We start from the raw sequence: 12426 nt of genomic DNA, 5'->3' as shown, positions 1-12426 counted from the left end.
AAAAAATTGTATTATTGTTGCCCACAATTTGGCATTTTAGCAAGAGTAAGTAAATGACTATTCTTAGAAAATTAAAATTCCGAAATAGTCAGCATTTTTATATGGTGTTCAACAATCCTGTCAGAGCTTTGTAGTACTTACTCTGTTTAGGTTCAGATTTTCCATATTCCAAAGCTCATAATCAGGTAGACTGGCCAACCTGCTCATAGGTGCGTGTAGTCTCTGAAGTTTAAACTTCATGATAAGAAAACAGAGATTAAGAATGTTATAACTCTGTTTTTAAACTCTATAAAAATATTTGGATCTAAATATAAAAGCTGTTTTCTATTGCTGCCATAACAAATTACCACAAATTTAGTGCCTTAACACTCATTTAATATCTCACATTTCTAAAAGTCCGGTGGGCTCAACTAGGATTTAGCTTAGTCTCCCAAGACAGAAATCAAGGGGTCCACAGGGCTATGTTCCTTTCTGGAGGCTCTAGGGGAGAATATGCTTCCAGGTTAATGCGGATTATTGACAGAGTTCAGTCCTAAGCAGTTGTAGAACTGACGTCCTGTTTCTTTGCTGACCTTTGCCTGGGGGTCCTTCTAAGTTTCTAGAGGCTGCCTGCATTCCCTGGGTGATAGCCCTCTTCATGTCAGAACTGCAAAACTGCATCAAATCCTGTTATGCTTCACATCTCACTGACCTCCCTTTCTGCTTCATCTCTTCTGCAGTGTCTCTCTGTCTGACTCTTCTAACTCTTCCATCTTTTAAGGACCCTTGTGGTTACATAGAGGCCATGGATAATCCAAGATAATCGCCCTATTTAATGTTTAGCTAATTTGCAAATTTAATTCCATATGAAAAATCCCTTCTGGCAAGTATCTAATGTGTTCCAGTGATTTGGGTTTAGAAATCTTTGGGATGGGACATAATTTAGCCTACACTCATAAGCAAATATACCCACACGTATATCATATGTATATATACATACATACTTAACATATAAACTTAATATTATTAGGCTTTTTTTTAACAATGAGCAAGTGTCACTTTTTATAATGAAAACATTTTAAAGTGAAAATAATTTCCATTTAAAAAATTACATAGCTATTAATAATTATGGTTTATTCCATTTCTGATATTAAATCTAATTTAAGTAGAGTGCTTTTCTTTGCAACCACACAGAATCTTAAGTATTGTGACAAATTTCTTAGACTACTTGTATCAGCAATATGAATTTCTCCCAGAAAATTTTACACCTGCTCTCCAATAACTAATTTATTTACCTATAAACAATTACACATTGAGTTTCTTAATGATATTAATGTAGATAGGCATGCAATTTTAATTGATATTATAGGCAACTTAACTTTAATAAACATTTTAATATTCAATCATTTATTTGATCACTGAATGTGAACAAAATACACTTAAAGTATATATTTGTGTTCTGAAGTATTGGAGAAAATAATAAAAAAAAGCTTTCCTCTCAAGAAGCTTACATTTTAGAACATCCATCAAAACTATAAAGTATGAATAAAGATTGATGGCTGGCAGTTTCAGAAACAGGGATGAATATGTTGGTATCAAATATAGGCCAAAAGTAATGGATACAAGAAAAAACATACAGATGACCCAAATGGACATTCTTGAGGAAGGAAATGTCATAATCTAAAATGTGAGAGTGAAAAAATATAAAAATAAAATAAAATGAAATGTTAGAGTGAGATGTCTAAATTTGCTAAAGCTTAGAAAGTAGATTAGAGCCATATTAAAAGAAAAGGCTGGGGGTATGTGGGTGGCTCAGTCAGTTAAGTGGCCAACTCTTGATTTCGGCTCAGGTCATGACCTCAGGGTCATGAGATAGAGCCGAGTCAGGCTCTAAGCTCAGCAGGGAGTGTGCTTGAGATTCTTTCCCTCTGTCCTTCCCTCTGCTTGTGTGCTCTCTCTCTCTCTAAAATAAAAAATATATAAATAAATCTTTAAAATAAAAGAAGAAAAGGCTGAAACTTCAGATCAAAGGTTAAAAATATTGTCTGTATATTGTTACTTTCACGCCTTTATAAAGTCTACCTAATAAATAGGAATGACTCTCCTGCCTCAGAAACTTATCTCTATGTTCTTCATTTTACCCTTAATGCTACATTCAAAACCCTGCTTTTACAATATGCACTCCTTTTTTTCTGTGTCATCAACAACTCTCTCCCCTTTACTTTTCAAAAATCTGGGATTCCAGTATCTACTTCTACCACCACAATCATCTGCATATAAATTGAGCTTAGTCTTTGCTGAGATCAAGATTATTTGATATAAATTCCTTATTCTCCTAATTTCTATCACAATTCAATTTGGTCATTCTTTAATCCTTTTACACATTTGTTTCAATCCCATATCACATTAATTTTGCAAATCTGTAGCTGTGCTTGATTCATTGTACCCCACTTTTGAACCAGTAAGTTATGGCCAAAGTGGCAGAATCATCTGATAGAAAATATCTTTGTTTAAACCACCCCACACAGCAGGGTTTGCAGGTGTGGACTTGTCCATAAAGAGGAATGTGCAAAGTAAAAGCAAATAATTGAAATTTGGACATTTCACCAGCCTTGGCAATTAACAGTGTACTTGACAAATGTTAAATGATGATGAAGAATATTGGGACCCAGAATTTTTCTCACTGTTTAATGGTATTCTGAATTGTTGAGAGTAGAGCAAAATTTTTTTTTTCATGAATAGAAAGAAAACAATTGAAAAATAATAACACCCCTTTTTCAAAGAAGCCTTTTCTTACTAACCAGACTACATTTTCTTTATTTAAAGATTTATCTATTTTTACTTAAGAGAGAGAGAGAGAGAGAATCTCAAGCAGACTGCCTGCTGAGCGGGGATCGTGATCTCACAACCTTGAGATCAGGACCTGTGCCAAAATCGAGAGTCGGATGCTTAACTGGCTGAGCCACCCAGGCGCCGCCCCAGCCAGACTACATTCTAAATAGATTATTTCATAGTTAGGTGGCTTTTGTGCATGAAAGTTATAATCATAATTATTGTTACTTTGTTTCTTAGTGAATGTATGAATCTTTTTTTTTATTTTATTATGTTATGTTAATCACCATACATTACAACATTAGTTTTTGATGTAGTGTTCCATGATTCATTGTTTGAGTATAACACCCAGTGCTCCATTCAATAGGTGCCCTCTTTAATACCCATCACCAGCCTAACCCATCCCCCACCCCCTCCCCTCTAGAACCCTCAGTTTGTTTCTCAGAGTCCATAGTCTCTCATGGTTCATCTCCCCCTCCAATTTCCCCCCTTCATTTTTCCCTTCCTACTATCTTCTTTTTTTTTTTTTTTTTTTTTAACATATAATGTATTATTTGTTTCAGAGGTACAGGTCTGTGATTCATCAGTCTTACACAATTCACAGCACTCACCATAGCACATATCCTCCCCAGTGTCTATCACCCAGACACCCCATCCCTCCCACCCCCCACCACTCCAGCAATCCTCAGTTTGTGTCCTGAGATTAAGAATTCCTCATTATCAGTGAGGTCATATGATACATGTCTTTCTCTGATTGACTTATTTCGCTCAGCATAATACCCTCCAGTTGTATGAATCTTATGAATTAATTCTGTACCAATCTACCAGCCATTAGATCATTTTTAAAATATAATTTCACTTTTATATGATATTATAATATCTGAGATTTTCTTATGAATTTCAATATCTGAAACATAGGACTTTCCCAGAATGGAGGTTTACTTTATATTTGCTTTTATATTAGTATCTGATCCATTGTGCTATATTCATTATTTGACCTCCTCTGTTCTTTTTTAATGCTTTTTTTATAATTAGAAGAGTCCTCTACACTCTGCTGGGAAATTGGGGCTTATCTGTGGAATTAGCTTTCTTCTAGGCACTAGGTTATTTCATCATTTTTGAACTAATTATTGGATTATTTTCTGCTCTTTTCTACATAGATAATGATAAGTGGCTACCAAAGCCAAATGCTATATGTCTTAGCATATTACCTTTTTATTTAAGAGATTACTAGGTTTACTCATTAAACAATATTCTTTTTTCTCTTTTGAAGACTAAAATACATAAATATAACTTACTTTGGCTTTTTGGTAACTTAGAACTCTCTCTTGATTTTCTTGCAAGCATACTTGCTTTCTGGCAGCAACAAGATATCCCAGTCTGCTCTACATCATAAAAACTCTTCACAGATTGGCTTTAGCAGTTTAGAAATTGATATTGTCATATTTTTTTAATTATTATATTCCTATCTAATAATAACAGCAAAAATAATGCTTTCCAACTTACATAATAAGAATTATAGTAATAGACAAGAAAAATATAAATATTCCTTTTAGAGCTATTACTGTATATGAGACATAATCTAAGTGCTATTAAGATGTAGTCACATTTAAATATCAAACCAAACAATGAGGTAGATTGGAAAAGAAGCTCAAAGACTGCCTGAAAAAAAATTACTCAGGTTAAATAATGAAGAAGCAACACAATATTTATCTAGCAGAATTTCTGAGATTCCTAAACAGTATAGGAAGAGCTAAAGTTAGTAATTACACACTTCTTTTCAACACAATTTATTAAAATAAACTTAAAATTCTACACTAGTTCTGTTAGTACAGGATTGGAGGGGCTGATTCATTTGAGGCCTGAAATTAATTAAAGGTTGATATTTGAAAAATAAATGATTTGTGCACCAAATCTCTGCAAGTGTTCTTGGCTTTGCAATCTAACAGAGTATCCCTCAATTTATCGTTACCTTATTAACTGATTTATTAATTTTACCAGAATATCTCTCATACTTTTCAAAATATGAGCTAATTTTGGCAACTTTAGTCAATGCACACACACAGGGTTCCAAATTTTATTCATTCTTCATATTGAGAGAAAAAATACTTAGATTCAGAAGGAAAGAGAGAGAGAGACAGAAAAAGAGGAAGAAGAGGAAGAAGGAGGAGGAGGAGAATTTTTGTGTAAACGAGAGGAAGCTACAGATAATGAACAAGATAAGAAGAAAAAATAAAAGGTCGCGGTGCTGCTAGCTGCAGCCAAGACAGTTCGTGACAACAGAATAAGCAGCAGACAAGACAACAGAGTAGAAGATAGTTCAGAACAGTGAAACAATATTCAAACAGCAGGGCGCCTGGGTGGCTCAGTCGCTAAGCGTCTGCCTTCGGCTCAGGTCATGATCCCAGGGTCCTGGGATTGAGCCCCGCATCGGGCTCCCTGCTCTGCGGGAAGCCTGCTTCTCCCTCTCCCCCTCCCCCTGCTTGTGTTCCCTCTCTTGCTGTGTCTCAGAGTCTCTGTCAAATAAATAAATAAAATCTTTATAAATATAAATATATATATATTTATTTATACATATATATATTCAAACAGTCTCTCAGCCCGAGGAAAGAACACAAGGCTGTATTCTCAAGTGCCCCAGAACCCACCCTGTCAATCAGAGGAGAAAGGCAAGAATGGGACCAGCAGTTACTTGAGCTTAAACATTCACCAAGGGTCCAAACCTCTAGAACCACCAGACCTTGTCTAGTGATGCTCAATCAGAAGATTAGGAATCATTTCTAATGGGATTAGTACAATAGCTAGCTGATTATTCAAACCTGTATTACATACTGTCTTCATTGACTTTAATATTATATTGACAAGTGTGACACAAGACTAAATGAAGCAAATACAATATGGTTTTGCTTAATATTTTTGCATGAAATATTAAAGTATTTAAAAAAATTTAGAAAATGCTAACACCCAAACTTACCAACTTCTAACATTTTGTACTGGTAAAAATTTTCCCTTTTTTGAAAAGACTTTTAATTTAAACATTTATTCATACAGAAAAGCACACCAGACAGAAGAATGAAATTCTATGAAATTTTACAAACTTGAATAGCAAATATACCATCTCCCATCCACTATGCCTCCGAAGTTAACAGCCATCCTGACTTCCAAAAACAGAGGTGAGTTGGATTGCTTATGCATATTAAATAAAAGCAATCCCATAATACAGACAATTTTTGTCTTGCTTACTTTGTTCAAACTTATGTTTAAAGGATTCACCCTTACTGTTGAATGTATAAATAATTTACTCATTTTTATTGTTGTACTCAAATTTTATAGTCTTGTTTAAATTTCTACATATGTGGTGGTAATAATTGAATTTCGTATCTCAGGTGTGGTTCAATGATATGAAAGTATAGTTGAACTGTTACCCACTGGTATATATATATAGTTCATTTTTTAAATGAAGTGCAAGATTTTGGACATATCTCTTTATATTCCATGTATTTAAAAATAATCCATGGGTCCTGTATTAGTGACTAATTTATTTGTTCTACCTTTTACTTAAAAATAGTGTAAAATTTTTCAAATGAGTAACAGGTAAACAGACTAATTTGTATACTTTTTATGAGTAAGATACCTGGATCTGAAATAGGTCCAATGAACTTGTGTTTTATGAGACTTCTGTGGAATGGTTGCTATAAAAGCATGGGAACAATAGATGAGGGATTAGGGAGGATGGACTATAAAACATAGATTGGCCTGATGAGCGTGGAGGGGCCAATAGATTTAGCAATTTATGACTGGTACAAAGAGTAGAATTTAATTGACTGTGGTGCCTGGTTGGTAAATCTGGAATTATGAGGGAACTAGGAAACATGAAACAGAGGCTAAATTCATAGTAGAGAAGAAATGAAGAAGTTAGAGATGCGCATAGTAAGTACACTGAAGTTAGAGATGATCCACCGAGAAAAAAGTTTCTAAATTTTGAAATTGTTCATGGTATCTGAAATTGTCTCAGAGGAATAGTACATACATATACACACACATATATATACATATGAGCATGTATGAATACATGCACACGTGTATACTCACACTTGCACACAAGGTGGTTGCCGATGCAGTGATTCAAGAGGCGAGACCTGTAATTAAAATGCGGTTGGATCCCAGCACAGCCACTGAGCAACAATAACTCTAACTTCAGCCAGGTTACTGTGGTAACAGTTATTACCTTTGGTTAACAATCAATAAGTGGTTAACAATTATTACCTTTATTATTTATTATTTTATTGTTAGCATAATTATAAATAAGTAGACCAAGGAATTTCAATTCTAGGCTTTTTAAAAACATGAAAACTTGATACTAATGTCACTAATGATGAAGCCTAGATGAAGGTAGAGATTAGAACTCATCTAATAACCCTGGGGAAGTTAAAACCCTTTGCTACACAAATATAGTCCAGAACCAGCAGCATGGGTATCACCTGCGAGCTTGTTAGAATTGCAAAATCTCAGGACCACACCAGATTCAGTGAGTTAGAATCTGCTTTATGACAAGAATTTCAAATAATGCTTATACACCTCAGACTGAGAAGCACTGAAATAGGTTACTGAATATATTTAACTTCATAACGTGTAAAGATCCCTAAATATATCATAAATTACAGAATTTATAATTAGAAAGATCCATAGAGATCATTTACTTCAAAGACTATGCTTTATGAAGAAATTGAGACCCAGAATGGTTAAGCTATTGCTTCAAGCCACATGGCTAGTTAGTTATGACTGCTTTAATAATGATGGATTGTCCCAAGGTAGTTTCAGATTTTTAACTTTTAACATTTGAAAAACATTGTCATATTGAGTATGGAACTTAGAGTTATACTATTATATTTCATCTAGCTAATGTATAAATAGAAAAGAGAAGCGATGCTACAATTTGTAATATAGAGGAAAACCCAAAATACATATTTTTAATTGACTAATATGTTTAAAACCACCATATAAATGTGTTAAGTATATATATCCAGGTGAACTAGTTGCTAAGGCTGCCATAACAAAGTGCCACAAACTCTGTAGAATAAATAAGAGAAATGTATTGTCTCAGGTGTGGAGGCTAGTAGTCTGGAATTAAGGTATTAACAGGGTTGGTTCCTGTGAGGGCTGTGAGAAAGGACCTGTTCCTAGCCTCTGATCTAGCTTCTGGTGGTTTGCTGGCAATCTTTTGTGTTCTTTGGCTTGTAGAAGTTATCAGCCCAACTTCTGCCTTTATCTTCATTTGGTGTTCTCCTTGTGTGTGTCTCCATCTCCAAATTTTCCCTTTTCATAAGGATACTAGTCATATAGCATTACAGCTCACCTTAATGACCTCATCTTAACTAATTACATTTGCAACAACCTTATTTCCAAATAAGATCACATTCTTCAGTACCCGGGTTTAGGACTTCAACAAATGAATTTTGAAGGGGCATAATTCAACCCATAACACCAGGTTTTAATCTCCTTGGGAAAAGGAGAAGACCTGTATTGAACTTAAAATTTGAAATTATTATCAGTGCCTGCTAAAATAAATTGGAATCATGAAAGTTTTTTTTATTTTTTTATTTTTTTATTTTTTTTGAAAGTTTTTTTAAATGAACATCTTTCATCCCTATTTAAAAATAAGTATATTAAGAATAAGAAAACAATTATTATAAAAACTTTTGAAAATATCTCTTAATTTAGCCCTAAAATATCTTTATTTATGTATGTAAAAGAACAATATATAATCAAGCAAGTGAAAGCAATTGTTACATAATTATTTAAAATTCAAGTTTTTATAACATTTTTAGCATATTTTGTAATCTGAAGCTTCAAAATTGATTACTCCAAAATTTCTTCTTCCTAGAATAATTATGGTAATAAGAACATTCATTTCTCTAGCTAACACCTTGCTAAATCAAAGTTCACATATTTCGGGAGGAACAGAGAAAGTATCCACCAACTAATAATCAATGAATAGATGGTAATCTTATGTATACATTTTCCTAAGGGATTTTAAGAAGCAGCCACATTCCCTCTCCTCTCCCTTCCTTTCCACTCCTGTTTAATCAGTATCTAAATCCATATTAATTGTACTTCTTCACTTTCTTTCCACTTACCCACTCTAGACCCGCCAAATTCCCTCAACAATATTGTAACTCTTCTGTCTATGTCAGTTCTTTACCCCTCAAGTTTTTCTCTTCATTAGAACTGGATCGGCTTTCTAAAACATAAATATGGTCTTGTCATCCTCCTGATAAAATCCTTCAAGAGCCTATGGTATACCATTTAAGAATGTGGTTTACCTCTCTCTCTCTTTTTCTCTATGCTCATTTGTTGTCTTTCTTAAATTGCACATATAAGTGAAATGTTGTATGTAAGTGTTGAATCACTAAACTGTACACTTGAAACTAATATTACACTGTGTGTTAACTAACTGGAATTTAAATAAAAACTTAAAAAAAAGAATGTGGCCTATGAGAAACAAACAAAACTTCAGCTTTCAAATCTTAGCTTTAATATTAATTAGCTAAATGAAATTGACTTCAGAGACATTTATTTATATTTACCATGTATCAGTTTTCTTATCTGTGAAGCACTGATAAAAATATTACCTGCCTTACGGGGTTATTGTGGGAAATAACCCATGTAATATGTATGAAGTATTGAAGGACTTTATAAATGTCATCAATTATTATTGTCACTCCTGAAAACTTCATGTAAAATTTACTAAAAGGATGTGATCAAGGAATTTTTGGCTCTTAGAGCAACAAATTTAACATCAGACCTATTTCTGAAGGCACAAGTTCCCTGTTTATTGAAGGTAGTCCTACTGTCACTATTCTTCAACCCTAATTGTTGCTAACACCCACTTTTGTTGTAAAAAGTGTCTCTGTTTAGGTAATAAAGTATATTGTGACCTTATTTATATACTCAATTGTTCATACCACAAGGATTTAATACACGTGTACTTAAGAATTTAAAGACAAATTCATTAGCTAGGGATGATATGATAAATAATTTCAAAATGAGTTCACCGAATCTACTTCTCAGATCCTGAAATAATAGTCATAGCTTAAACTTGAGTCTGCTTCTCCCTGTACTCCACATACTGTTCAACATCTTTACAGATGCCAATTAATCTAATTATCACAGTAATCCAAGGATGAAATACGTGCTGTTATTATCTCCATTTTATAGAAAAGGAGTTTAAATAATTCAACTCTCATAGGCAGTCATTTACAAAGCCAGCCTTTGATCCCTGCAGTTAACTCCTGAGTCTACAGACAATTTGCTGCTTCACTACACTGTCTGTGTAAATGGTTTACCACCTAATGTTCTCTATCTTAAAGTAGTGGTCGTGGATGTCAAGATATACAGTCTCCAATGACCTTAGCCTGGCCAACCTCTTCTATCTCTTGATCCTAATTCCAGAGATGATTTACTCGGTTTCACATAACTTCTGTATGGTGTGCCTCTTCAGTTGTTAGAAATTGTTTATTTCATTCTCTTTTGGAAACCTAGAAATGACTTTTTGAATTCCATATAAAATAAGCATATAACTTAATTATCAATAAATACTTGTTTTCTGTGTTTCTCTGTAAATAGCGCATCTGGTGGGTATATAATCTCTTCCTTGACTGCTTCAGGGTATCTAAGACTTGACTGTCCTTGCCAACTGGCATCATTTATTGCTTTTTCCTAAAAAGCAAGAAAGATCTATAAACCAATGAACTGAGAATAAAATTCAAACTACTCACATGACTTCCAAAATCATTTATGTTTGGTCCCTGCCTACATGTTCACCCTCTTTTCTCACAGCTACTTCTCATCATGTCCCCCACAGAATCTCTTTTCAATTCCTTGATGATGATGCTCTTTATCTAGCCTCTGAAAGTTTGAGCTGTTTGTTATCTTGTGACACTCTCCTGCACCTTCTTAGCCTGGCTAACTCCTTTTTTATCTAAAGAGTTCTTAATGTATGATTTGTTTTGTGAATCCGTTAGGTCTCTGCCAGATGCCTCCCTCAGTGCTACATAAGTCAACAGGACCACAGTCTGTGACTCTTCTATGTGATCTTCACTTCTCAAGCATTATCAGAGCAATCGCCTACTAACTTGTTTTGCCCCCTTTTATGCTTCATTGGGAAGTAATTATGTCATGTTTATCACTGAAATAACTCCTATTAGTATATTAACCAGTAGTCAACAAATGTATACATGGCTTACTCTGTTTATCTGTCATGCAGAAACAGATGACCAATGATCTCTGCATTTATTTAGTTATTTATATACAATAATACAGCATAATGATAATCAATGGAAAATATATTCAAGTAAAATTTGCAATTAAAATGCAATATTAATTTAAGCTAAAATATCACCATGAAAATGACTAACTATGACACATCATAGACATGCTAATGAACCATTGTAATTGCTGCTACTTTTATTTAGCTTAAGAAAGGGGAGAAGATAGTTGACTAAGAAGATGCTTTGAAGATTCCTAGTTTACTTTTTCTCTCTCTCACATCCTCCCCTAATCTAAAACTGTGTTTCTTTGGCCTACACTTAAAGCTGTCCAAAAAGTGGTACTGAGGAGGAAAAATAAGAAACACATTATTCTAAATCCCAGAAAAATTAGGAAAGAAAGCAGAGATGTAGAAACAGCAGGGAATAGCTCACGAGTCTGCCTCTTGTGATTTCTGTGCTTTTAATCCAGTTTTAATTTTAATCAAAAAGTGAACACCCAGAGAACTGGGAGTGGATAGAAAGGAAAATAGTAAGGCTTTTCCTGTTGGGCAAAACTGATTCATATTAAAAGAATGACAAATTGATTGTGAGTAATATATGTTTGAGAAATAAAATACAATCTTCTACTTCCTTAATTTTATATAGCTTGGAAAATATTAGATTATTAGTATGAAAACCATTATTTCATCAATAACTCATAATATATTATTTCATCAATAACTCATAATAACTATAGTAGTTATGTATTAATATCAACATTCAAAATGGTTTTTAATAATAAATGAAAATAGCTACTAATCTTACTGTTAAAAAGGAGCATAATCTTTATAGTGTTTAAGTCAGTCCTTGAACAGGTCTGGAAATAGGTAATAACCATTATCTGTTTGCTTGATTTTTATTAGTGTCCTCTTTTTAAAAATATGAGTATACTGAGGCTTAGGGTAGCCATATGAAAGGTAATAAAATCAGTTAGTAGAGTCAAGATTCAAACTGAAGTCTCTTTGTTCTCTTAACCACTAAACAAAATGTGTCTCTTCTTAGAATTATAAGGTACTTGGAGTTTTTCCAAACTGAATATAAAACTTGATGCATAAATATTTTCCTTTAAGTAACACATGTCTAACTAACAAGGCTTTCCATTTATACTTCCCACGGTATGTACAAATTAAACCACATTTGCTCCTGTTAGTTAATTTCGGTAACTTGGCTTACTGTATACTTTTTTTTTTCCAATATAAAATATTAAATACAAAGACAAAAGATAAGGCTTATCAGGTAATATTGAAATGATTTAGCTCATCAAGATAATATCAAACAACGTTGAGACATAGAAGCGTAGCTAGAT

The 12426-nt window shown here is 33.5% G+C and overlaps 1 long non-coding RNA gene across 1 annotated transcript in view; it reads left to right on the top strand.

Moving 5' to 3' along the window:
- Positions 1 to 5933: 5933 nt before the first annotated feature.
- LOC118017416 overlaps positions 5934 to 12426 on the top strand; it is a 66927-nt gene continuing 60434 nt past the window's right edge. Inside the window, exon 1 of the long non-coding RNA XR_004681144.1 lies at positions 5934 to 5984. This is a non-coding gene — a long non-coding RNA (uncharacterized LOC118017416). The remainder of the gene's footprint in view (positions 5985 to 12426) is intronic.

Source organism: Mirounga leonina, unplaced genomic scaffold (genome assembly GCF_011800145.1).
Source record: "Mirounga leonina isolate KUSES-001 unplaced genomic scaffold, KU_Mleo_1.0 Mir_169, whole genome shotgun sequence".
NCBI classification, from domain to species: domain Eukaryota; kingdom Metazoa; phylum Chordata; class Mammalia; order Carnivora; family Phocidae; genus Mirounga; species Mirounga leonina.
Note: the sequence above shows the minus strand (reverse complement) of the source record. Positions and strands in the feature narration are given on the sequence as shown.